General features: G+C 39.9%; 1 long non-coding RNA gene across 1 annotated transcript; it reads left to right on the top strand.

The window, feature by feature from the left end:
• Positions 1–9,667: 9,667 nt before the first annotated feature.
• On the top strand, positions 9,668–23,673 carry LOC125314347. The gene is made up of 3 exons (XR_007197856.1): positions 9,668–9,679; positions 14,605–14,614; positions 23,360–23,673. It is a non-coding gene; the product is annotated as an uncharacterized LOC125314347 (long non-coding RNA).
• Positions 23,674–25,276: the final 1,603 nt, after the last annotated feature.

Raw genomic sequence — 25,276 nt, 5'->3', positions numbered from 1 at the left:
TTAGAAAGTCAATAGGCTCATGCTTGGCACATGAATGATAACAATCACTTGAATGGCACGAGAGTCATGATAATCACATACATGACACATGGGTATTGACGTGCGCAGGTCAACATACAATAATTTGTGTCAGTACCATATATGGCTAGTTGTTGAAATAAGTCATTATATATACCCCCATCGCTCATCAAATACCCATCAATCCGTAGAAAACAAGCAAATTTATCTTTACCCTTACATTCCCGCATCGCACTTATCTTATATTAGACATCACTTTCAGATTCACGTCTTTGATTGAATTTTCGGCGGTAGTCTTTATCCTAAGTATTGTATCGTTGATTAAATTCTGACATAGTACTTTTGTGTTTTCAACTTGTGTCATTGATTAAATTCATGGTCGTCGATTAAATTCCATCATAGATTGTTTACTTCTAGTTGCCTCATGTGCTGTGATGTAGTAAGAAACTAAATGAGTGTCGAGTCAATGAGTTAAAGTAGAGTGGAACTATCTATTTTTGTAACTTAAGTCAATGAGATTTCATTTTTAGAAAAATTGAGTTTTTCCATATCTAGACAGACATTAATGCAATCAATTAAAGCAATTTGTCCCTGTTACGAAGAAAATCAACATGACTCTAAATTGGTATGGTTTTGATAACCATTCATGCTCGTGAGTTCATCCCAGTGCTAGTAAGTCCAGCTTGTCCTAAGAAAATTGAAAGACTTGGAAGGGCATCACTTTTTTTTTTCTTCTCTTCCTTCTAGAATTATACATACAATTTATTTATTTGTTTGTTGTTTTGGAATCTATTTTTACAGCCAAGGTACCCGGCTACCACAAGAAAATATAAAAAAGAAAGATACTAGAAATACATGAGCAATCTCATTGAAAAGGAATAGTATCTCCATCCCACCGCTATGAAGTAGGGTTGACTCGAGACAAATGTTTTCGCTTGATTCTTCATGATCGTATGCTTTTTGAGGCATTTTTTGTGTTTAAGGTTTGGATCATCTCTACCAACCTAATATGTCGTTACTTAAAAGTGCAGATAACTGTCAATATGAACGGTACTGAGCTATTCTTGATTTTCTTTTTATGATTGTACGGGTATTGTGAAGCAATTTTCAGTAAAAAGAGAGTGAATTCATAAATAAATAAAAAATTCCATTGTGTCTGAGTAGCGCAATGGAGGAAATTAATTTCGTCACAAGATTAGACTGAGCACGGATTGAGCCAAACTTTAGAGCCATTTCAATTTCGGATCAACCCCAATCACTTGGAGCATGTGGCCATTTCACCAGCAAAAGATTTGTTTTATTATTAGTGGAACAAACATCGCACCTATAGGTTGCAATAGCCTCAAATGAGTTTCTATAAGTTAAAGATTCGTAATAAAAATGCGGGCAATTCTGGTGATAAGGCTATGACTATCTTGAAACTGAAACGCGTTCTATTTGTACTATTGAAAATTCTTATCCCCACTTAATTAAGTTGGATACTGTGACGAAATACATGATATGAAAAGCACAGTATCTTAATCCGCCAAAAAAATATATATATTAAAATGGCAGCGTAGGAAATTAAGGGGTTGCCAGTTTATCATGTTGCAAACAAAATAATTTGTATAAAAAGTTAAATTTTGAGTTCTCTTCCTAAGATAGTAAAGATTGTATTCTATTCATAATCTCTCTCACCAGGAAAAAAACCCGCCTAACGTTGATGGACTGGCCCAATTGACGAAAAACAAAAGGGGAAAATTGCAGCGGTGGTGTCCATGTAGCAAGGGTAGGAGTAAGTTTAGCCGTAGACCTTTTTTTATGTTTTAACCGTGTCATACTAAAGCACGATAGTTCACGTACTAATTGGCATGAGATTTTTCGTGCAAAAATAAAATTATTCCCTTTAGGTTTTTTATGATTGGATATGTTTCTATGAAAAAAATTCCTCAGAAGTTCTAAATTTTTAGTATGAAATGCAATCTAATCGTAAATCATTCAGTTCATAATATCTAGCGCAAAAAATAAATTACACAAGGGTCCTAAATCCGCCATTAATTTAAGAGATACAATGGTGGTGTATGCTCTATTTTTCCTCCGTTTAAAATGTGATGAAGTTTAATGGGTATTGGTACTGTAATTGGCTCGAGGGTGAACCCAAAAAAAAAAAAAAAAAGACTTTAGGATTTGGTTGCATCACTTGAAAAGTTTGTAGCTCACTGGCAACAAAAAAGGCTTATCACTTAACTGTCTTCCATACAAAATTTTCGAACTTCTAATATTATTTTTTCTATTTATATTATGAAAAGTACAAACGCAAATACTAGTTGTGAGATTTCTTTGATGTCAGTTTGGTCTTTTCATTTCTAAGGGGTCAAGTTTGTCATTTAAAAAATTACTGGGGCAAAAGTCTACAAAAGAGACAAATATATGCAGCATGACAAAATCCATAGAATATAATATGAATTATACAAATTTAAGAACCATTCAAATAAGGGATGCTCTTTCCCTTGATCGAGTTCAGGTTTTATTTGGACTAAATCAGAAGCTTGCGCAGCTACGATCATGACGATGTGTCAGCTATTGTCACCTCCACGGTCGAAATGGTGCTATCACTAGGTGCCGCGAGGACCTGTCGATGGTGCGGCCACGACCGTGCAGCAGTTTGGGTGCTACGAAACAGCTGTGGACTCCATCAAATAGGAATTGCTAAGCATCGGGAGGGACAAGGGTGACTTGTTGACATTAGTTGGGTCTGTTCATTTCGGGAAAGTAGGCACTTATTGGTCTTTGATTGTCTTTATCATCATCAAAATAATATAGGGAATTTTCCCAACAACTATGTACTCGGGATGTAATTCTAACGTGTAACAGTAGACTTTCAGGCACAACAAATCTATTCTTTTATCGTTTTTGGTTTTTGCTAAAAGATATTTTGATACAAATGAACTCCAAAATCACGAGTTACTATTTGCAATTTGTCGAAGGTGCGGGTCGACAACTTGTTTACTTAATTTTTTGAGCCATGATTATGTTGTGCTAATGTGAGTGTACAAATTGTAGCATTGAATATAGGCGAGTGTATAGTTAGGGAGAGATATGGAGAATGACCCGTTCTCAGGTGTATAGTCTCCCAGCGGTCCGACCAAAAAAAGGTCTCCCAACGGCAAATGTGACGGACCCATTAGCGACCACAACCACAATCACCACGTCGTTGGTTGTGTGTTTATCAATCACCTCGAGCTTTGTTCAGGAAAGTTTTTTTTTTTTTTTTGGGGTTGGAGTTGAGGAAATTTTTTTCAGGAAAGTTGAGAGAGTGGGTAATTAATGAATACACTACGACTTTGTCTCAAAGGATAGAGATTTTCGCTCCATTATCATGATTAATACCCCATCTTTGCTTGAAATGGTTTGTGCCCTTGTGGTCCCGTTGACCAAGTTTGGTTGCATTCTTCAATTTTCCATTTATAGTAGCAGATTTTATATATGTGAATCTTTATACGTCCGTGATCAATCATAGATACTTGATTTTACATCTCATCATTCCATAGTTGATTCACATATGCTGATAGTAATTATCGTACCGAACCGACCATTTTTCGTTATTATGACATCTCATAATTGACATCCAAAAGTTGGAATCTTATGGTCTCAAAAGGTCATGAAAGCAAGTAGGTTCTCAAATCAAATGGAAGACATTCAAGGGAAAAAGATATGAGCCCTCAATTTATGATAAAGGAAAATATTTTTCATGAAAATAGTTTTTCTAGTTTCCATTTGTTTGGGGGTTTAGGGAAAGTGGTTTCCTTCTTGCTAGAAGGGGAAGTTGTTTTCTCAAAATCTAAACTTATCGTTTCAGTTCACAGAAAACGTCTTCTACAGATCGATTAGCTTTCTTCCTTCAAACAAATGGACCCTAAGTTGTAATACATGCTGCCAAACTTCCATGGAGAAAGCACGAAGGAAAAACATATGAGCCCTCAATTCAGACCTCTCATTACAAACATGTAAGAACATTGGCAATACCCGATGCGCCCATCCTACCTTCAATACTTTGATTTGGGAAATGCTACCACCTAAAGCTGCTTGAATATCAAAGATATGCTCAGATATTGCTGCAGGACAACTCCATTTTCGTCCTTCAATCTCGTCATGGAAACTCAAAACCTGAAACATACGTCACTCGAACTGGATATTTGTCTCCAAGAACACCATGAGGATGTATCTGCCCGATTACCTTTCACATTTTTAACATGTGGCATCAACAAGCTTCTAACTTGAGTAATTTCTCCAAACAAATATATTGTCAGCTTTTGCTTCGACGGCCCATGCACACGAGCATAGGATCCGGTTAGTTTTTCAACCCAAGCAATCCATGAAAAGCCTGACTTCATCAACGCATACCACATCGAACTATGCCAGATAATTTACCTTTTTCAATAAAAAAAACTAAAAATGAATTTTATTTTCAAATAGTATAAACAATGTTCAATTAAACACTCGGAATGTTTCTTATAGTTATGACATTCTAGTAAACGTAATATGAAAATTATGACACTCTAGTAATCGATTGAAAATTATTATATTAAAGTCAGCACTATATGAGAGATATGACATTTATAACACATTTTGGGTGGTGCTTTTTCCAATCTTCCTTTGACTTTGACCCTCCTTATTTTAAGTATTTGACAGTATTATCCCTTGTGTGATACATCACTTAAATTACAATTCAACAAAAGTGATCCCTTTATTTTATTTGATCAACTCTTTTATTTTGTTCCTTCTTTTTTCCTTGCGGATCCCACTTTCCTTCTTATTGTTGCTCACGCCTATGACCTTCGGAGCTCTGACAACATTATTGTCGTCTCTCAATTTTCTCTCTTACTGGTTATTATCTTCTTTCCACAACTTCCTACTTCTCAAGTCCCGGGACATTGAGAAGGTGAATATTAATGACGCCAACCCCAACTTCCTTCACAATTTCGGTGGCATCGGCATTGGGCTCACTGTTAACCTTCCCAAGGAACCCCTTTTCTCAGCCGCACACAATTTCTTCTTGTACTATGGAAGGTAACATTGAGAAGCATCGCTTCTCTCTCTTCTTCTTTTTTTTTTTTATATTTTTCTCTAGTCTTCTTGCATGTGACTGCAAAAAAAAGGTGTCTCCAAGTTGAAGGCAATTGCGAGTCGTTTGTTTTTCTTAGAATTTCTCTTCTTTTTTTTTGTTGTATTTAGATTTTGGTGTGAGATTTGGCTCACATAATTTTGCTGCAATAACGTACTCGGGCCAATGTGCTTGTTTGGCTGGTTCATATGTCCAATGAACAAAAGCTTCAAGAGCTGCATTTGTTTTAGAAATCTATGAGCTACCTTTCAGATGGTGCGGTTCTATTCAGATATCTTTAGGACTAATAAAGGAACCATTTTTGAGTTCATGTCAAAGCATTTTAAAGCATATGAATCTGTAAGGGCTAAGAACAATGGATAGAACCTTGATCTTCCAAGTGGGACGCTTTCAAGGTTTGCCAATGCATGTTTATCTTGTCTTTGTAAATACAATCTTTATTAGTGTGAATGCGAGCCAACTGTGGGATTTTATAGGATTGTAAAGTTGAAATTCATTAGAGCAATACAACATTCTGGATCAAGAAAAATGTCGAAAGAAATTTATTGAACGTGAGACGAGCATGTGAATTGCCTGTAACGAAAAATAAGAGCTTTAAGAAAGGAAGGAAAGTGAGACCCACAAAAGGAAAAAAAAGAAACAAAATAACACAAAGTTGATCGAAAAAAATGAGATCACTTTTGTAGAATTATAACGAGAGTGGTGGGCCACATAATGGGTAATATAGTCAAAATATTAAAATAAAGTCAAAACCAAATGAGGAGTGAAAAAAGTGCCACCCTACATTTATTTCCTTGCAAATCGCCTTCGTGTTATGATTGACATTGATCTGAAGCTGGAAATTCCTCCATACATCTTCTTCTTTGTGAAGCCTCCCCACGTTTGTTTGGGGCTTTTCGAGGTTACGGCATAATTCGGGGAAGTGTCTTGGCAAGTGCTAGCGTTTAGCGTCCTCCTAATCGATGAGTCATTTTATCTTGCATAGTCAAATTCAATTGGTTGCAAAGGCAGAGCTAGCATGTATACATTGTTATCACGGTACTCGAAGTGAGTTCCACAACATTCGTAATGTGAAGTCAGGATTGTGCGGGAAAAAACTTGTCAAATGAGTAGGTCGGGTTGGGTCGGATTTGGGTTGATTCATAAATGGTCTGATATTTAATCAAATCTAGTTTGTTTCTTATAAATTTCCTAAAAAATGACATTGCTAAACATTGTGGCAATTTTTTTAAATTTAAGAAATTCAAAAAATAACTCATTTTTTGACTGAAACTTAATGCAGCCCATTTATGACGCACACCATCAAATATGTGTTACACAATATGGGTTCTAGATCCATTTTGTCACGTCTATGTGGGAATGACCCGACACAGTTGCTATTACACAGTTGCTATTGTTATTATTTTTGTTCTCCATTGTGATATTTAGAACACGATTAAATCTTTGAAAGGAGAAATGAAATGAATGAAATTAACGAATGGCCTTAGAGACAAAGACCGTTTGACCGTAATATGTGAGTAAATGTCGAAGATGATGAAAAATGAGAGATGGGTTTGACTGATTACTGATTATTGATCGCTAGCGGCCGAATAATCACTTATATAGACTTATAAATTATGGCCCGGTGATCACCTGTTAAGCTGAATGGGTCATTGGATCGATGACTTGCTTACTCAACAAAGAATGATGCACATTGCTATATAGTGCCAACTCAATTTAAGATGGATTAATTTATTAATCTTAAAAATGGTTTTTATTTTTTTCCCCTTCCATCCTCTTCCATGGTCAACGGTCGTCGACATTGTGCAATGCCATTGCTACCGCTTGTTAATGCTATGAGGCCAACACCGATGGCAATTTTGTTGTCGTGCACCACACTGGGCCTTGCGACTATCTCTCTCGCTATACCCGACCCCTATGACCTTCGCTTGAGGCTGCCGCCTCGAGTCCGAGGTCTAGGAAACTCTTGATTCAAGGTTTTGAGACCTCGGTTTTGAGATTTACGCCTCAGCTAGCCACAGAGAGAGACGACAAATAATGAGTTTGAAGTTGGTGGTGGTGGTCGCTTGGGTGGTTGGCAGTGGTGGAGATGTAGTATGTTGGTGGTTGGCGGTGGCGATCACTGTGACATCCTGAATTCCGACCCACTTTCGAAGCTTTGAATAAATGAAAAGTCTCATTGATGAATTTCAGTCGAATCTCACTCGGAGTTGATCCCTCTCGAGCATACTAACCAAATGGGAATGACTAACTAGGAAAATCAAGTACGTGGACCTAAGAACTTGATCTTGGATTGACTCTTTGGCCATGAAAATTGTCGAGGGAATATTCTGGACCAATATAGGCCGATCCTAGAATGATTAAGGAACGATTTGGATAATACCCTACGCTTGGATCTCGGGTGATTCCGTTTGACCTCGTATGGGTTTCGAACGTCCCTAAATTATTTTCTAACGATCGTGTCCATCGGGACTAGTAATTGACCCTCGCAATTGAATGACAACCAAAGTCGCCATGGCTCGAGTAATTCTTAAACGTGATTTTTAATCACGGGTCGATACGCGTAACTCCTAAAAGCCGCCCGTTAGTTTGAGATACGCTGAAAATTCTATCGATCGAGATTGATCGCGAATCGAGCTTCAAAATTTGACGTCGGACCTTCGGGGGTTTCAATAAATAAAAATTTTGGGACGTTTCCTCATCCCGTGTGAAATTCCTTCGCGGTTCGCCCCAAAGAGGTTCGGGAAAAGTAGATTTGGACTGGGTATGGGAAAGGACCCATTTGCCCTCGAAAAATACCCCATTTTTGACTTGGAACGAAGGGTATTTTGGTCATTTTTCCCCTTGGCCGAAAATTGACTTTGAAGACCCCAAAATTATCCAACATTTTTATTAATATGTGTTTTTGGCCTTCTTCTTTTTTTATTTTTCAAGAGCATTCTCTCTCTACCTCACTTTCTCTCTCTACCCCTCACCCTCTCACTTGGCCGAACTCCATAGCTCTCACTCTTCCTCACCGAAAAATTTCCCAAGCCTCGCCGGATTCGCCTTGGATCGTCGGAGCTCGACTACCACCCGAACCACCTTGAACCGCCGGATTTTTGTGGATTTTAGCCGAGCGAGGGAGTCGCCGGAGCCGCCGGTTGGAACCAAGATTCTCCACCCGTTTTCTCGCCGGAAAACTTGCTAAAATAGTGGTAAGTTGGTCCCTAACCTTATATTAGGTACCTAGGGTGCTAATGGACTTGAGATTTGGTAGATTTGGGTGGAAAATTGGTTGTTTTTGGCCATTTTTATGCCTTGGCCGAGAATGAAGATTGGAGGAGAGAGAGAAACCATGTTCTTGAATGAATAGTGAAGTCAAGAGGACTTGTGTGGTCAAAGTTGGACCATGGTTACTTTATGCTTAACTATAGTTACTTTATGCTATTATTTAATCATGGTTAGGTTAGATATTGACTCTAGTTAATTTTTGAACCATGGTTAGTTTATATATTAACTAGGGTTACTTTTATGTGACATAAAATTGTTATGCCATGGTACTAATTAAATGTGGCATTAGTACTATAGTTTGGTACTATAGTAGAATTATTTGCACGTTAGAAAATTATTATTGTTTGGCCCCGATAAATTCCCACGTTAGTATAATTTTAATTGCACGTTATTCATATATTGCTACGTTAGCATAATATGGTCGCATGGCGTGGATTGGATACTATGGTAGTATTAATTGATTGGGTAGTTTGGATCAATCTTTGGATTAGTGTGAATTAATCGGGTGATCCCGAATTATTAATTCTCTAACGTGAGCGAATCACGTGGTCCCGATCTATTCTCAGAAAATATGAGGGTCGTATTCAATCAAGTCGTCCGAGGCCAAAGTGAGTCGTATTCGTCTGATTGTCCGAGACCGAGAAAGTATGAAAGTCGTGTTCAATTAAGTCGTCCGAGACCAAAGTGAGTCGTGTTCGACTAATTGTCCGAGACTTAATCCGGTCGTGTTCCTATGTGTCCGAGACCGAGATTTATGGGTAGTATTCAATCAAGTCGTCTGAGGCCAAAGTGAGCCGTATTCGTCTGATTGTCCGAGACCGAGAAAGTATGAAAGTCGTGTTCAATTAAGTCGTCCGAGACCAAAGTGAGTCGTGTTTGACTAATTGTCCGAGACTTAATCCGGTCGTGTTCCTATGTGTCCGAGATCGAGATTTGTGGGTCGTATTCAATCAAGTCGTCCGAGGCCAAAGTGAGCCGTATTCGTCCGATTGTCCGAGACCATGAAAGTATGAAAGTCGTGTTCAATTAAGTCGTCCGAGACCAAAGTGAGTCGTGTTCGACTAATTGTCCGAGACTTGATCCGGTCGTGTTCCTATGTGTCCGAGACCGAGATTTGTGGGTCGTATTCCTTTGTGTCCGAGACCCCGGAATATATATATAAGTAGAGCCGTGTTCTATAAAGGTCCGAGGCTCATTGTTATGAACTTGTATGATGGCGATGGAGTAACGTGGAATATTCTGGAGTAACGTGGAATATTTTGGAGTAACGTGGAATATTCTCGAGTAGTGTGGAATATTTTCGGAGTAACGTGGAATTTTCTATGACAGCTTGATGCGTTAAACGCGGGCTTTGGATCAATGTGGATATTTATATTATGGCCTCGATGCGTTAAATGCGGGCCCCGGAGCACGTAGAATATTTTATTGTCGACCGAGGCGTGGAACGCCGAAACGGGAGTAACGTAGAATATTTGAGAAGGTGTGGGAATTTTCGGAGAAAGAATGGAATTTTCTGGAATTAAATTGTGGAATTTTTAGTAAGAAAGAAGAGTTGTTGGAAATTGTTCATTGAAAATGTGTCTGGAGGGCACTAGAGCCCTAATATAGGATTAGGGGCTAGCTTACTCGAGATTTTATCTCACCCCGTCGTGGGTTCGTTGTTTTTCAGACCCTCCGTCGCAAGTATGAATGACCCGTCTCAAAGGTTCGGTATTCCCCGAGGTAATGGTACCGGGAGAAGATGGGGAGGCTGTAGAGCCATCGGATGCGGAACGGCCACCTGAGCTTGATGAGGATGAGCTGGAGGCGAGAGATGATATAGTACCGGATAGCGAGAACGAGGCCTAGGGTAGTTGGCCTCTTGACTTTTGCTGGCTGTTTTATTTGGGATGTATAGTAGGCTTCGACCACATAATCTTTTTGTTTTAGTGGTCATAGGCTTGTACAGTGGCCTCCGAAGCCGTAGATTTGGAAAATTGTATAGAACGTGTGGATATGTATATAAGTTTGTTTTTTTTTACCGTCCCAAGTCATCATAATGTTAATTGTTTCTGTACGGGGATTTGTTTTTGCTTCCACATGAATTTGTTGGCCTTTGGATCCTGGAGAACCGTACATAATCGTGGCCGGGTGGGATGTTAACGAGCTCGCAGGGTTCGGGTCGTGACATCCCCGTTTGGAGTGGTATCAGAGCAAGGTCAGCTCGATCGAATGAGATTGAGACTTGGAGTAATAAGGAGTGATGACTTGGGGACGATTAGATACTGGAACCCTTAGGATAAGCCATTGATTTCTGAATCTTGAGGATTATAGGCTTGAACTTGTATTGTATTCTAATGGTTCTAGTATCGTTTTGTTTTATTGGTAAACTTGGGTGATGATATTATTGAGGTTTATAAGTGAGCAAACAGGAAATTGAGGAGCCATAAGTATGGATTTTGAGGTTGTACATGTGGTTGAGGCTAATAGAGGATTGCTTTTGAATGAAGGGTCAGTTGGATTATATGACTATGATTATGGTTTGTCAATGACTCAACTTGAAGAATATGCTAGAACATAGGCAATGGATCTATGAGACGTGACAATCATTGGTGGAATTAGAGATCTTTTGTGGATAAGAATTGATATGGAAGCGACTATGGTACGTCGAGTAACGAGGACAATCATGCGGTGCAGGTGTTTGTGGCATTAAAACGAAAGTTGATGAATGTGCATGCATGAGCTTATCACGATTGGACTTAATAAACTGTCGCTTGGTATGGGACAAGTGACGGGATACCTATAAACCGTAATGAAGCATGATATGGGTCGTGTGGAACGGGAATCTCTCCGTAGAAATATGGCTTAGGACAACCCGTAACGACCCGGTCCGATGAGGGCGGGGAGTGATCGCCGGGACAAAGAGGTCCGGACAAAGAGCGGCTCCTGGCAGGCTTCTAAGATAGCAAGGAGGCAGGAATGACCCAAGTCATAATTTGAAAGTGAGAATCTAGGTATCGGGTTGAGTCTGATTTTGGTTAAGACATGTAGTGTACGGAGTTGATCCTCATATTGAATTTTGCAGTGGCATGACATTTGTAATGACGCCTGTGATTGGCATGGTTGAAAGCTTCATGCTTAGCAATGGATGCCGTTTGAAAGGAAAAGTGATGTTTGCGATTGGCCTATTGGGCATATTTTATAATTGGTATCGTGTGATTGTTATGGTTAAGGTCTAACCGAGAGATTAGACGGCGTGTAGGGTTCATACCCCGTTGAACCGGTATCTTCCGAAAGTGTGATAACCTATTGTGTTCGTATTAGAGGAACATGTGCCTTTATACTTAAAATATGAGCGATTGACTAGCTGAAGTAATGCCTTGAATGATTGCTTAATGTTGGCCTAGTTAAGGTTTGCCTAGTAATGGGCTGTTAATTGAGAAGTTTCATCGTTGAGGCTTGCTTAATGTGTGATTGTTGCTTAAGGATGATTTGAAATCCTTGGATAATGGACAACTAGCCGAGAGTTGTTTGAGAACCACCGGATGGTTGCTTCCCTGGTGATGAATGATGAGATGAGCAGCTGAAATTGCTAGGCTTGAGTAGATGACTCAAGTTTTTGATTCCCGAAGAGAATCACAAGGGTTCAAGTGATATGAGAACCTAATAAGGTTGATTGACCAACGTACGGTCGCTAGAGGAGCACTTGGCTCGTATATGCAAGATATGAGAACATCCAAGAATTGAGTAGAGATGAGCGACTGGAGTATAAGTACTGGAGGAGAAAATGGCTCGATTTGTTAATTATGCAAGACCCAAGTGGAATAAGGGATCGCGAGAATTCTAAATGGAAATGAGAAAAATTAATGGGTGGACAAACTCGAGGGGGAGCTGCCATTGTGCCTAAGTCACTATGGTGACGAATATATTAGTGCTGCTGAGTTAAGTGATGGAAGTCACGAGAAAGGTGACTATGAGTTACTCATTTCTGAATTAAAGGCGTGGAAAGAACCACAAGGGCTTTGAATAGCTTGTGAGGTGGACCACAAGGCTGAGGTCAATTAAGGTTCGATAGAGAAAGTGAATTTGAAACCGCCTCCCTCCGGATTGAGGGTTTCGTGAGAAAACCTTAAAAGTTTTGGGTGCACTAAAGAAAGAAAGTGACCCTGGCAGTTACTAGCCTTAAGAGGCCGTCGATGATTGGTGAAAGATCGCTAAAGAAAGGGTTTTTCCTTGAAGGCATGATATATGCTTGGATTGTCTTCGCCAAGTTGTCCAATAGAAAGTACCTTTCTAAGGTTACTCGAGAACAAGGATTGTCTGAACTTTAATAGCTTTGCAAAAATCTGAAGGCGATCCACCAATACGAGACAAAGTTCTCGAAGCTGTCTACGTGTACTAAGGGTGGTCAAGGACCCTTTGAATGAAACGTGAAGTCCGTGAGGGGATTGAAATTCGAAAGTCTTATGACTAGTTGTTACCCTAATTCTAAGGAATGATAATGGGTCATAATGAATGAAGTGGATGATCGGAAGAGGAATAAGCAATAGAATTTTTCGTTCACGGATTGCGAGTAAGGGAATTTTCACTTATGGAGCACAGAATGTGCCGGGGAGGAATGGCTATTACCTTGGCGTATGGCTTGTAATGAAAGATTGACGTTTCTTCCCTGTCACGGGGAAAAATTATGGAAAAAGTTATGTCAATAGTCCGACTTTGTTGATTTATACGCGATTGAGTGAGGTTGAATCGGGACCACTAGAAGTGGTATTGCGAGTTATCATCCTAAAGGATAGGGCGTCATTTTTAAAGGACGATTGGATCATGAGATGGTCGTTAATGGAAAGGAAAGGGAATGGACTTGATAATCCCGATTACCCACAGTGCTTATGGATGGAGGAGTAAGCAAAAAGGGGTACTTGGATTGTAACCGCAAGGTGAATTGATTTAATCAATTAAGATATACAAGGTGTGGATGTGCGGAGACCAAGGAAGAACCTCGACTCCTTTGAACCTTGTCACTAAAGATGACTGGGTTATTAGAAGAGAATGTCAAGTGTGGGGGCATTTGAATCCTGGAGTAAGAACACCGCTATTGGCGTGGACTTCAAGGACAAGGTGGATTTGAAGTAGAAGAATGCCACTGAAGTGTATACTTTCCTTCATAGGGTAAGAGACCCTAATGTGGAAGGAAGAGAAAGTTCTAATTGTCGTGGCATTAAGATTGAACATCTAGACCGAGAAAGAAGACGCAAATTCAAATGATCTCCGTAAAATTTTTCTAAGGAGCTGTCTTGTAGACAATGTTGAATTCCGGGAAATGTCGATGTTCAGTTAAATGAATGAAATGGGGACAAGATCGCATTAGCTGGTTGTGGAACCAAGAGATTGAGGCACCGATGCTTCCTGAGGAAAGAGTGACAAAAATGAATAAAATGCGGCATGGTCTAACCGGAAACCTATAAGGACAAAGAGCCAAAGTATAAGCTCTCAAGTGGATGGTGCGGATGACAAATTAAATGAATCAACACTTGGTAGCAAGAGCTGATATTAATCGGATTGGGCATTCAAGAAATATTGAATTAATTGTTACCATCTTTAGAGACGATGATCGGACTCGTTTAAGGAGTCACGAGAAGCTTGACCCCGAGGAGACAATCATGATATGCTAAGTGTGAAGAGTGCGAGTTTTGGGTCGGATGAGGTGAAATTCATTGGTCGTGTGGAGACCGAGAGAGGGGATCCCTATGAATCCTTCAGGAGTAAAAAGTGATGATGGATCGACCGAGGTCGATGTGAGTTATTGAAATTTGAAGTTTCCTGAAATTGATGAACTGTCATAGACGGATCGTAGGAAGATTACCCACAAGAATTATTCCATTGATGAAGAGGACTAAAGACGAGATGTAGCACGGATGGATGAGACCGTTTATGAAAATGAGAGCGTTGCTTGTGCAAGGAATGACCTCGCAACTATGTGAACTACAAGAGTTAGAAATATTGACTGCACCAAAGGGAACCGAAGGAAAGGTCATGATTGCGATGCCCTTATCGCTAAGGAATGGTGAATTAGGTAGCAGAGGCATACAATTGAAAATTGAGCGTCTTGCATTTGGCAACGAAGGGATGGACCTCACCTCGAGGAATAAGAGATTCAACTTCTAAATTGGAAGTTTACCAATTGACTAGTTTGATGGCTACTTGAAGCATCAAGCTTGAAGGTTAGAAAGGAATTGAGATGTGGCGATGAATGGACCCGGACTTCTAAGGGTCATGGAAACGAATAGAATAAGGAGAAAATCCAGACTTCTGAGTACTTGGAAAAGAAATCTCGAAGTTGAGGGTAGAAACTATGGAGTTCAATAGACAAGTGTACGAGTTCAATAGTGGAGAGGAATCTAAAGATATGACCTCATCGAAATTTGAGGGGAGAATTACGGTGTCCAATGGAATGGACTGAATGTTAGATTAGTCTTACATGTGGTCAAGGATGAGACATGCTGGCTAGGAAGAGGCATGACCTTGAAAATCGAAAGATTACTATGATCGTTGAAGGTTTTCAAATGGAATTGAGAGCAAATTACTACAAAAGTAATCTTGAACTTGCTTAAGGAGTCGAGAATGTTACGACTCGATTTGACTAATAGAGGGCAAGTTGATAAAGGCCATGAGTTTTATGCGATGCTTTGGAAAGATCTTCAGTCGAGAATTAGAAAAAGCTGGATTGTAGTAAGGTATGCATGTTATTCTTGGACCAATAGTCAATGGAAGGGGTGATTTGAATACTCGAGGACATGCTACCAACAGATTTTGCAAATGTCAAAAAGGAAGAGGAAGGTGAACACGGTTGAGGACCAAAGAAAACGAGTTTCGAAAGATGAAAGCCGTTGCTGTTAAGGACGTTATCGAAGTGTCAAATGACGACAAGAACTACTTTGGGAAGCGTGGTAGCGATGATGCGTCGCTACCCCATAAGACGAGATGATTGGAGAATTGCAAATTTCGAGGACGAAATTTTGTAAGGGGGGAAGAATTGTGACATCCTGAATTCGAACCCACTTTCGAAGCTTTGAATAAATGAAAAGTCTCATTGATGAATTTCAGTCGAATCTCACTCGGAGTTGATCCCTCTCGAGCATACTAACCAAATGGGAATGACTAACTAGGAAAATCAAGTACGTGGACCTAAGAACTTGATCTTGGATTGACTCTTTGGCCATGAAAATTGTCGAGGGAATATTCTGGACCAATATAGGCCGATCCTAGAATGATTAAGGAACGATTTGGATAATACCCTACGCTTGGATCTCGGGTGATTCCGTTTGACCTCGTATGGGTTTCGAACGTCCCTAAATTATTTTCTAACGATCGTGTCCATCGGGACTAGTAATTGACCCTCGCAATTGAATGACAACCAAGGTCGCCATGGCTCGAGTAATTCTTAAACGTGATTTTTAATCACGGGTCGATACGCGTAACTCCTAAAAGCCGCCCGTTAGTTTGAGATACGCTGAAAATTCTATCGATCGAGATTGATCGCGAATCGAGCTTCGGAATTTGACGTCGGACCTTCAGGGGTTTCAATAAATAAAAATTTTGGGACGTTTCCTCATCCCGTGTGAAATTCCTTCGCGGTTCGCCCCAAAGAGGTTCAGGAAAAGTAGATTTGGACTGGGTATGGGAAAGGACCCATTTGCCCTCGAAAAATACCCCATTTTTGACTTGGAACGAAGGGTATTTTGGTCATTTTTCCCCTTGGCCGAAAATTGACTTTGAAGACCCCAAAATTATCCAACATTTTTATTAATATGTGTTTTTGGCCTTCTTCTTTTTTAATTTTTCAAGAGCATTCTCTCTCTACCTCACTTTCTCTCTCTACCCCTCACCCTCTCACTTGGCCGAACTCCATAGCTCTCACTCTTCCTCACCGAAAAATTTCCCAAGCCTCGCCGGATTCGCCTTGGATCGTCGGAGCTCGACTACCACCCGAACCACCTTGAACCGCCGGATTTTTGTGGATTTTAGCCGAGTGAGGGAGTCGCCGGAGCCGCCGGTTGGAACCAAGATTCTCCACCCGTTTTCTCGCCGGAAAACTTGCTAAAATAGTGGTAAGTTGGTCCCTAACCTTATATTAGGTACCTAGGGTGCTAATGGACTTGAGATTTGGTAGATTTGGGTGGAAAATTGGTTGTTTTTGGCCATTTTTATGCCTTGGCCGAGAATGAAGATTGGAGGAGAGAGAGAAACCATGTTCTTGAATGAATAGTGAAGTCAAGAGGACTTGTGTGGTCAAAGTTGGACCATGGTTACTTTATGCTTAACTATAGTTACTTTATGCTATTATTTAATCATGGTTAGGTTAGATATTGACTCTAGTTAATTTTTGAACCATGGTTAGTTTATATATTAACTAGGGTTACTTTTATGTGACATAAAATTGTTATGCCATGGTACTAATTAAATGTGGCATTAGTACTATAGTTTGGTACTATAGTAGAATTATTTGCACGTTAGAAAATTATTATTGTTTGGCCCCGATAAATTCCCACGTTAGTATAATTTTAATTGCACGTTATTCATATATTGCTACGTTAGCATAATATGGTCGCATGGCGTGGATTGGATACTATGGTAGTATTAATTGATTGGGTAGTTTGGATCAATCTTTGGATTAGTGTGAATTAATCGGGTGATCCCGAATTATTAATTCTCTAACGTGAGCGAATCACGTGGTCCCGATCTATTCTCGAAAATATGAGGGTCGTATTCAATCAAGTCAGCGAGGCCAAAGTGAGTCGTATTCGTCCGATTGTCCGAGACCGAGAAAGTATGAAAGTCGTGTTCAATTAAGTCGTCCGAGACCAAAGTGAGTCGTGTTCGACTAATTGTCCGAGACTTAATCCGGTCGTGTTCCTATGTGTCCGAGACCGAGATTTATGGGTAGTATTCAATCAAGTCGTCCGAGGCCAAAGTGAGCCGTATTCGTCCGATTGTCCGAGACCGAGAAAGTATGAAAGTCGTGTTCAATTAAGTCGTCCGAGACCAAAGTGAGTCGTGTTCGACTAATTGTCCGAGACTTAATCCGGTCGTGTTCCTATGTGTCCGAGACCGAGATTTGTGGGTCGTATTCAATCAAGTCGTCTGAGGCCAAAGTGAGCCGTATTCGTCTGATTGTCCGAGACCGTGAAAGTATGAAAGTCGTGTTCAATTAAGTCGTCCGAGACCAAAGTGAGTCGTGTTCGACTAATTGTCCGAGACTTGATCCGGTCGTGTTCCTATGTGTCCGAGACCGAGATTTGTGGGTCGTATTCCTTTGTGTCCGAGACCCTGGAATATATATATAAGTAGAGCCGTGTTCTATAAAGGTCCGAGGCTCATTGTTATGAACTTGTATGATGGCGATGGAGTAACGTGGAATATTCGGAGTAACGTGGAATATTTTGGAGTAACGTGGAATATTCCGGAGTAGTGTGGAATATTTTCTGAGTAACGTGGAATTTTCTATGACAGCCCGATGCGTTAAACGCGGGCTTTGGATCAATGTGGATATTTATATTATGGCCCGATGCGTTAAATGCGAGCCCCGGAGCACGTAGAATATTTTATTGTCGACCGAGGCGTGGAACGCCGAAACGGGAGTAACGTAGAATATTTGAGAAGGTGTGGGAATTTTCGGAGAAAGAATGGAATTTTCTGGAATTAAATTGTGGAATTTTTAGTAAGAAAGAAGAGTTGTTGGAAATTGTTCATTGAAAATGTGTCTGGAGGCACTAGAGCCCTAATATAGGATTAGGGGCTAGCTTATCGAGATTTTATCTCACCCCGTCGTGGGTTCGTTGTTTTTCGGACCCTCCGTCGCAAGTATGAATGACCCGTCTCAAAGGTTCGGTATTCCCCGAGGTAATGGTACCGGGAGAAGATGGGGAGGCTGTAGAGCCATCGGATGCGGAACAGCCACCTGAGCTTGATGAGGATGAGTTGGAGGCGAGAGATGATATAGTACCGGATAGCGAGAACGAGGCCTAGGGTAGTTGGCCTCTTGACTTTTGCTGGCTGTTTTATTTGGGATGTATAGTAGGCTTCGACCACATAATCTTTTTGTTTTAGTGGTCATAGGCTTGTACAGTGGCCTCCGAAGCCGTAGATTTGGAAAATTGTATAGAACATGTGGATATGTATATAAGTTTGTTTTTTTTTTACCGTCCCAAGTCATCATAATGTTAATTGTTTCTGTACGGGGATTTGTTTTTGCTTCCACATGAATTTGTTGGCCTTTGGATCCTGGAGAACTGTACATAATCGTGGCCGGGTGGGATGTTAACGAGCTCGCAGGGTTCGGGTCGTGACAGTCACGTTGGCTTATATGGCTGTTAAAGGGTGGCTGCGGTAAAGGTTGGGGCAGCGTGATGGTTGGTTGCGGCCCTTTACACAATCTCCGGTCAACTTAATTTATCGAAACCAAATTATAGCCGGGTAACAACTAGAGGAAGTTGAGTATCAAAGCCAAAAGTTAAAAAAAGAAAAGGAAAAAAAAAATTAAGACACTTAAAAGAGTTCGACTTCGACTTGGATTTTCTTACAAGAAATCCAAGGATGAGAACTTGTAATGTTCCATGGATTCATTTGTGATACTTACTGAACAAATTCCTCTTACACTTATGATCATGGATGCAGATTGGAATTCATTCTTCAGCCCACAATCCAAAAATTGATTATCATCTTTTTACAACCGGGGACTGGGAAGCTGCTATAATTCGATCCACTTGCAATATTACAGTCATCCCCTCATTTAAAAAATATATCCTATGAATCTGTTTTATCACGGATGATTGTAGTCGTACACATTAGATAAGGTGGATGTCATGCAAGCTCCATCTTTTCAACAATCGAAATTTAGTGGATTTGAGTTTAGACAAGTGGGTCTATGACCATTGAATTCTCAAAATTACTGATTGTATGCATTACGAAGTAGCGGTATAGTTATCTATCTAGAAAATTATTGAGCGAACTTAGTGCATCAACTACATTGAATTTGATCCGCTAAAAATAGTTATCTCCATACAAATCTCTTCAACTTCTACAATTCAGATGTAGTTTACTAAATATATTTTTCAATTAATAACTTCGTGCTGATTAGGTGCACACAATTACCTCAACGTCAATTTTGGTAGTCACTTCTCACCAACTGCTCAAGTTTATCTTTGGTTTCGCAAAACTGAACGGTGTCTCTCAATCACTCAAGGAAACTTCCGGTCTACCTTCCAAGAAAGATCAGTGGCGACTCCAATTACATACATACGTTGCACATGCTATTCGACCATACTAAGAACGAACACAATTGATTGTTATTGTGGAAAATCCAAAGAAATACTCCTGTCACGAGTTGGTATGAGCCTGGGAAGGCTCACATCTAGAAAGCCCGCCGCCATCCGAAGCGGGTCTAACGGCAATCTATCAACTCATCCGACCAAGGTCTCGAAGGGTCGCGACTGTCCGGCCACATCCCGTCACCGTGCGCCCCAACCAATCAGGAATGGACACTGGCGCCACGTTAGCCGAATGAAGCCCACCGGCTTTCCACACACAAAATTCTATTTTCCTAATTTTCATTTAAAAGGTTTCCTCCTTTACTAGGCCTGCCCACATTAATTACCCTATCCTTAGACCTGCTTTTTCTCTCTCCTCCTTTTGCTTCTTTCCGAAGAAAGAAGGCTGCTCCTCCTCCCTTTCCCGAGCGAGTTCAAAATTTTTGCATCTCTCCTTCCCTCTCTGCTCGATCGCTCGCTCCGTTCCGGCCCTCGTTCATGCGGACTGCTCCAGCGCTCAGCTCGCTCTCTGCTTCGGCCTCCGCTCCCGCCCTCTACTCCGTCGCTTGAGGGCTCTCTGCTCCGGCCCTCGTTCTCGCGCTCTGCTCCGGTGCTCAGCTTTATTGTCTTTATTTCTGGACATTTTTTTAAAAATGGGTGGAAAGGAGGAGGTTTGTCACTTAGTCCTATGATTGCTGGGCTAGAGCGGGGCACATGGTGGCAAAGATTCCTTCGGCTGGGGAGGCGAATTTCTCTTTCTTCTTCCCATTTTTACTTTTTTTTTGTATGATTTACACCTTACCATTCGGCTGACATGGAGCCAGGTGTCCATTCCTGATTGATTGGGGCGCACGGTGACCGGCGGTGGCCGGACTACTTAATATTTTCTCCCATTTCGTGGAAGCCAGCAAAGTTTTTCTGACTAGGGAGCCTATGAGCAGATGACGAGAATCCACAACCCCAAAGTTATTTCTCCACTAATTTTGTCGGCCACGAACAAGCTTGTATCCGTCAGAGAATCCCAACAACGTGTTGGTGAAGATAAGTCCATGTGTTCCCACCTATTATCTTATCTTGGTCCGTATTTGAGCATCATGTTTTTCCAAAGTTCTACTATTATTGATCTAATTTTACTATTTACTTGTGCACCTGATTGTGCGTGGGATTACATATCTCTTGGGTGGTCATAGGGTAAATTACTATATATCAAGGAAAAAACTAAAGTTGTTTTTATGAGTGAGCCCATGACCTTAGATCACGAGAATCGACCACCCTAAAGTTGTTTGTCGGTTCATGCAATAATCTATAAAATGCACTAGTTTTGTCGGCCACAGAGAAGCTTTTGTCACTCCGACAGTCCGAATAACGCGGTGGAACGCGGTCTTTGAGCGACAATAAGTCCATGCGTTCACACCTCTACACCATTTTCCTAAGTACAAAAAAGAGTCTTGCATCTCTGTCCTCGAGTATAAATCAACGACATCAAGTGATGAACGAACCACCTGAACACACCCTGTCAAATCTTAAGCTAATAGTCGTTGCTCATTGTCCAACTCCACCATTGGCCAATGGCTTCTACATCGAAACCCAAAAAGATTTACGACGTCTTCTTGAGTTTCAGAGGCACGGACGTACGTCACAACTTCATCGGCCATCTCTACCAAGCTTTACAGCAGATTGGAATATACACTTTCCGAGATAGCGAGGAACTAAAAAAGGGACACAATATATCGATGCTTATGAAGGCCATCGAAGAGTCGTGCATCGCAATTATTGTTTTCTCTGAGAACTACGCTTCATCAGAATGGTGCGTGACAGAGATGGCGAAGATTATGGAGTGCAAGGAGCAAAACAACATCACCATTCTACCAGTGTTTTATAAAGTGAATCCAAATGAAGTGAGAGGAGGCAGAAAGAGTTATAAGATTGCTATGGCTAAGCATGAGTTCAAGTTCGGGGAAGATTCAGAGAAAGTGAAGAAATGGAAAGAAGCTCTTCTTGACGCCGGTAGCTTGTCCGGGTGGCATTTGAATGATGGGTAAGTAGAGTGGAGTCTATATTTTTTAGGAAATAAATAGATCTACGCACACATGATTGTGAATATACGTATAGATGCTTCATCTTATGATTCCTGAAAATTCTTAAGTTGCTTAAGTTAGTAATTTCATGAAAGAATTGGTAAAATTAAGTATAGTTAAGAAAGATAAATAAAATTTGGCAAAAGATAAGAAAATTTGATAGATAAAATAAGAAATAAACTTGGGAAGTAACCCAAACGAAAATTGTTAACCTAAAATTAGGCGGTAACTTAATCGAAGAAAAATTGATAATTCAATAGAATAGAGGTTGACAATTAAAAAAAAATGAGTTAGTAAGTAAATGGAACGAGAGCTGGTAACTCGAACGTTAGAATTCTGCCTTTACCTTTTGCTAAGCCACGCTTCATTTGGCTGAGGTCTGTAGCTCTTTCTTTTGGATCCTTGTTGCCCTCCTCAAAGTGTAATAAAAGTTTTAAACATGTTTTCTATTAGCTATTTGAGGTCTTCACGTTTCATTTTGGTCTATTAATTCTATAGATTTTCAATTTTGGTCATCCGAGTTCTAAATTTATCACAAGTTACATTTTGAGCTCGAAAAATCGCATGTGGCTACCCTTAGAACATACAACTTGGCTTTTTCATTGCTGGCTGGTGATTGCTCGTTAGTTGCTTATCTCCGATTGCTAAAAACGATGGTACAACTTCTATTTTATGTTTTTGTTAGAGATGATGAGTCAAAGCTTATACAAGAAATTGTGAAGGAGATCTCGACAACTCACCTAGGCCAAACACCTTTACATGTTGCTGAGCATCCGGTTGGGATAGATTCCAGAGTGGTTAAGCTGAAATCAATGTTGAACCTCAATTCTAAAGATGATGTTCTCATGGTGGGATTATGGGGACAGGGAGGCATAGGAAAGACAGCTTTAGGGAAAGCCATTTATAATAATATTTCCAGACAATTTGAAGGTTCGAGTTTTCTGGCGGATGTTCGAGAAAATTCAAAAGATTGCAATGGTTTAGTTACTTTGCAAGAAAAATTACTAAACGATATATTATTACCTAAAGAAAGATTGGCAGTGTCCAATGTCATTGGGGGTATTAATCTAATACAACAAAGACTTGGTCATAAAAGAGTTCTTGTCATCCTTGATGATGTGGATCACTTGAACCAGATTCGTGCTTTAGCAGGAAAAACCAATTGGTTTGGTAATGGGAGTAGGATCCTTATTACTACAAGAGATAGCCATTTACTGACTCTCAAGATAGATGAAGATCATGTGTATGAAGTTAAAGCACTGGATAACAAGGAAGCTCATGAGCTGCTTAGTAAGCATGCTTTTCCTACGCACCACAAATTAAAAATAAGGGAAGGTCTAGTGGATGGTGTTTTGGATCATGCTAAAGGCCTTCCTTTAGCACTTGAGGTGTTGGGTTCCTTCTTATGTGGTAGAAGACAAGATGAATGGGAAAGTGTGCTAGACAACCTTTCTAGAATTCCTATGAAAGACATCAATGATGTGCTCAAAATAAGTTATGATGGACTAGATGCAAATGAGAAAGAGATTTTTCTCTACATTGCTTGCTTCTTTAAGGGATGGAGTTTTAATCGTGTTAAGGAATTCCTCAAGGGCTGCGAGCTTAATGCAGTGATAGGATTACAAATTCTCATTGAGAGGTCCTTGATAAGAGCTGAGTTCGGATACATACAAGTGCATGACTTGATTCAATTGATGGGTAAAAATATCGTGAACCAAGAATCCGATGATCCTAAGAGACGTAGCAGACTATGGCTATATGAGGATGCTCTTGATGTCCCGTCACGTGACATGGTAAGACTTGCACATAAGCTCAAAACTCCGATTCTCATCTTTTGACTCAAATTACTGAACATGCATGACTTAAAAAGCCTTGTACATGCAGGGAGATTGTGATGTAAAAGCCATAATGTTGAAGCCACTTGTGCCAATAAAGCTATCTATCGGTCATGATGCTTTTACAAAACTGAGAAGTTTGAGATTGCTCATTTTGCGGAATGTTTCTTTCCAAGTTCCTATATGCTTTCCACATTGGCTCAGATGGTTGGACCGGCCTGGTGCTCCCCGGATTCCAGAATTTTCCTTTGGTCCAAACAAATTAGTGGCACTTGAAATGCCCGGAGGCGGGATGACAACGATGCCAAAACCATTGGTGGTGAGTATATTTGTGTATTATATATACTCTTACCAAAGTGTTCCTGTGTTTTGGAAACCACTTCTCTATCTTTCAAATTGACTTTTTAATTACTCGCAGAAATATTTTATGTGCAACAAAATTGGCATTTGAAAAATCAAGCATGAACAACTTTATTAGAAATAATTAGACCGCACAAAGAAATCTTATAAATATACGCAAAAGAGGAAGGCATTTCAAGATGTGAAAATTTATTGTGAATGTCATTGCATCGGGAGAAAATCCAAATTATGATATTGGAAGTTGGGAGAGATAACATAGAATAATCTATTTCATCTGTCTGTCCATGGAGATAGTATTTATAAAATATGTAATTGAGTACAAGTGATAGAAGGAATAAAAGAAGGTTGAAATTCCTTAAAAGTAGGAATGTAACTTCACTCTTATTGTGTCAATTATTTACATATAACCCTTTTTATTTTATAGAAAAATGGTATGATGATAGCATATAAAGAAAACAAAAATACGAAGAGTGAGCCCGTTGATCTTGTGTATAAAAGTAAAATCATCTAAGGAGTCGCTAGCTGAATGGTTAAGCGTTTGATTTGAAATTGGCGAATCAAATATCATAATTATAGTAGCCTCAGCTCAAAGTAGTCATCAAGTGATGGAGCCTTACCTTACCCAATGCACATAGGTTGACGGCCGTATTTGTTCCGTATCAATAGAATTAGCTCGCTCGAAGGTTTGAATGCACCGGACTACCAAAACAAGGCATTGTTAGTTGCAGAATTTCCAAATAGATGTGATAAAATATTCCAGTAATGCATGTACCGTGTTTACACGTAATCCGATATAATTAGGGATTTAGTAGTTACCACTAGTTTCTTAATCTAAAGGGAGACCCAGATTTTGAGTTGAATCTTATATTTTTTTTTTCCTTACATAATGGTTTCCAAAATTCGTTTCATTGTCTTTGCATAACTTCAAAAAAATTTAAAAGTTTCTTAATTTTTGGGAAAAGTTCATCGTGATAGAATGTTAACTGTGGATGATTATACATAAAATGGTCACTCCGATGCTCACCACGTAACACTTTCACTTGGCTTTTTTGATTGTCACATAGCAGGAGACGCGGCCAGCATCTAATCAATACTCATTAGCGTTTTGATTTGACTATATCTAATTTTCAATCTCTCACCCGATACATGTATAGATTTTATATTTACTGGTAGATTTTGTAAATGTTGACTAATTGCACAATACAATTGTAATTCTCACAATATCGCTTTATAGTAACTTTCAATAACAAGTTAGTTTCGCCGTTTCTGCAGGAATTACGGCAATTGAAGTACATGAATTTTAGTGATTGCAGCTCACTAGTT

This window comes from Rhodamnia argentea, chromosome 3 (genome assembly GCF_020921035.1).
Source record: "Rhodamnia argentea isolate NSW1041297 chromosome 3, ASM2092103v1, whole genome shotgun sequence".
NCBI classification, from domain to species: Eukaryota; Viridiplantae; Streptophyta; class Magnoliopsida; order Myrtales; family Myrtaceae; genus Rhodamnia; species Rhodamnia argentea.
The sequence above is the reverse complement of the archived record's forward strand: the minus strand, read 5'-3'. Positions and strand labels throughout refer to the sequence as shown.